Source organism: Pinus tabuliformis, chromosome Q, assembly GCF_031772625.1.
Source record: "Pinus tabuliformis cultivar Carrire ecotype Pingquan chromosome Q, CPIR1, whole genome shotgun sequence".
Lineage (NCBI taxonomy): Eukaryota > Viridiplantae > Streptophyta > Pinopsida > Pinales > Pinaceae > Pinus > Pinus tabuliformis.
In genome coordinates, this window is record NC_142296.1 from 515,113,563 (window position 1) to 515,116,975 (window position 3,413).

The window sequence follows — 3,413 nt, forward strand, 5'->3', positions numbered from 1 at the left end:
CTTATGTTGATATAGTTTCCAGGAACATCTTCATTGGGTCATATTCTTCAGTCCGAATAGCATCAAACTCACTTCTCCATCTTCAAAACCAGCAAATCTTAATCTCCTTTCTATGGCCAATAACCCTCTATAAAACTCATCAACCATATACCTTCTGTCTCCAATGATCCACATCCGTCATCTTCCCCAATCAAAAACAAACCCTCTTAGTCACACCCATTGCTTCGATGATACCAACCCGATTCAGCAACAACTAAATTTCCTCCATGTCTTTCCATAGATGAAGTTGCCCTACTCTTTCAGGTGCAACGAACAGCAAATAGACAAACATTTTGTTTTGCACAACCAATGCTAGAGAGCTAAGGAAAGTTGAAAAAATAAGGTAGCGATGCTAGAAAAATCAAAAACTATAATTCATTATCGTATTGCACCAAAATATATAAAAAGTTTCAAAACAGAAGAAAGTTCTGCGAATATTGATTCACTGCATCCAAAAATCATGCTACATACGAGAAAATTACATTGAAGGTTAACAGTAGATCGAATCTGCCCATTTGGGTTTGCATCAAAAGCTTGCCTCTGTTGTGATTTTAAGGAGAGCTATTTACATATAGCAATGCTGGCTAATGATGCAGCCTGTCTGCATATAAAGTTGATTTTTTACGATATATTCTAAAACTGATTGGATTTCATGAATCTACTCCTGAAAAGTACACTGAAACCTGAAATTCCATTCCCATGGGCATTAGACCCAGTTAACCTTCAAATTTCTCCCTAAACAAAGCACTGACTTGTAAAATCTAGCAAAATGGATTTCCCTTAGTGTCCAGACTTTCACAATATCTAGCGTGAATGGGACGATATAGCTCAAAATACAAGACATGTACGAGGCCCCGAATATCGAAGAGCTGGTGGCATGGGTCAGACCGAATCATTTACTCAAAACCCGTCTTATTTTGAACCTTTTTTTCATCTTCTGTGAGCGCCTAAGGAACACGTCTGATATATCCAACTTCCCTGAATGCTTCATCTTCACTGCAAGTTCTTCAAATATATCAGGTCTACCTGCTCTTGAAAAATCAGCGAGGAATTTGTCATAATCAAAGCGCGGAGCCTTCATACCTTTGTCAATCATGCTTTCTATATAGGCACAAGCCTCCTCAGATCTGCCTTCCCTGATCAGCCCTCCAATGAACACAGTGTAAGAATTAACATCAGGACAGCAACCGTTCCGAGTCATTTGATCCCATATAGCAAAACCCATCTCAGGATTCCTTGCACGGAAATACAATTTCATCATCATGTTGTAGGTGTGAATGGTAGGTTGAAACCCACATTGGCTCATTTCCTCAAAAAGTTTAGTGGCTTCATCTGGTTTATGTAGAACCATCATCACTTTGATAAGAGCATTGTAAGTCCTGCAGTCATGACGAATCCCTTTCTCCTTCATTTCCTGTAACAACCCATAAGCCTTATCCAACTTCTTCTTGTTGCCATAGCCAGTGATCAAGCAGGTGTAAACAGCAGCATCAAGTGGGGAGCCATGTTCCTGCATTTCAGCAAAGAATTTTGAGGCTTCCTCCATCCTCTGTAATTTGGAAAGGGCACGAATAAAAATAGTGTAGCTTTTAGAATTAGGATAAGGACCATTGGTTTTCATTAATTAGAAGAGCTTTAGAGCCTCCTCCTTCTTTCAACCCTTAAAGAGACCCCCCAACATAATGTTGTGGGTGACAAGATCAGGTTTGAATCCTTTATCAACCATCTCATTCCAGAGTTTGCCTGCCTCTATCAGATTCTTTGCCTCGCACCATCCTGATATAAGTATGGTATAAGTATTTGCATTGGGACGAAATCTTCCCCTCATTCTTTCAAACAACATTTGGGCTTCCTTTGCTAGTTTTACCCGGCCCAAAGCATCCAATAGAAAGTTAAAAGCATTGAGATTGGCATCGAAATGATATCTTTCCATCAGATCAAACATCTGCACCGCCTTCTTCATCTCCCTGGCAGCTGCAAAGGCCTTGATGGCGATCTCGAAGGTCTCAATTGTCAGAACAGATCCCATCTTGCCCATCTCGTTCAAAAGTTCAAACATTGTCACGAACTGCTTCGTTCTGGCCAAGATACTCATCATTGTATTACAAGTCAGCGAATTGTGTGAAAAACCCACCTGCTGCCCTGCCCAATTGAAGAATCTGAAGGCTGGTTTCCTCGCATGAGAGAACCTGATCAATACATGATAAACTAATGAATGAGAAAGCTTCACATCACATTGGTCAAGAACTGCTTCCATGTTCCGATCCGATGCAAAGAGCTCCTCCACTACTTTATACACTCTCTCAACTTCTATTAAATCAACGACAGCCTGACCAGAATGCTGATACATTACCAGATTGTTACCTTCATTCTTCTCAATAATTGGATCACAGCTTTCGTCGTCGTCGTCGTCGTCTTCTTCTTCTTCACTCTCGCTCTTCTCTGGCAAAGATTTTTTTTCAAGGGACCGGGCCCTTGAAGCCCAATTTCTATTCGGCAACCAAAATTCGGACCTTAAACTCCAAACCCACATTTTCTCCGGCCGAATATTTTTGCAATTTTGTGCAACGGAGGTCGACAGAAAATGTTTAGCTTGGCCAACAGCACTGCGGAAACAATGATAAGGACAATGATTATGAGTACCAGACATGGAAAAAGAAGAACGACAAGAAACGCACATTTGCCTCCCACAAGCTCGTCCTTCTCCTCTTCCTCGATTTGTAGAGCGGTTTCCGTTGTTGCAGTAGTTGACATCGTTGCAGGGATTCAAAACAGTGGAATTGGAGTGGAAACGTGAAGTGTTTAGTGCAAAATGTGATAACCCAAATGTGATTTTGGTTCTCTTCTCGATACAAGAAAGTATCAAGACTCTCCTGCCCATGCCGATGGCCGCACGATGCAGAACATGGAGGAAAACAACCCTGTGGCTCTTAAAATTGGACCCAGACCTACCCTTCGTGGGCACTATAGAATGATTAGGGCACTGTTGGCATTATCTTGAACCTCATTCCAAAAGCTGAGTGGGCATGAAGCTGTTCTGTCTTGCAAGTATTTTTGAAGGTTTTACACGGGTTTGTACGCAGATGACAGTAGCTCTTCTGCCTTTCATTGCCACCATGTATTTGTCTGTCTTTTTCATTGCCACCATGTATTTGTCTGTCTTTTTCATTGCCACCATGCATTCGCTTATGTATAAGGCTTTAGTTTTTTATTTTTCAAGAAGAAAAATTAACAGCCTTTAACAATCTTGACAACCATCTAAATTGATCATCTAAAAATCAATACAAGGAAATAAAAAATCAACGTCAAAAAAACATATATTCATCAATAAGTAAAAATAGTGGGCCCCAAGTTTTGCCCAAAACTGAGGTTGT

The 3,413-nt window shown here is 40.7% G+C and overlaps 1 pseudogene; it reads right to left on the reverse strand.

The window, feature by feature from the left end:
- Positions 1–398: 398 nt before the first annotated feature.
- On the reverse strand, positions 399–3,171 carry LOC149220420 (uncharacterized; annotated as a pseudogene).
- Positions 3,172–3,413: the final 242 nt, after the last annotated feature.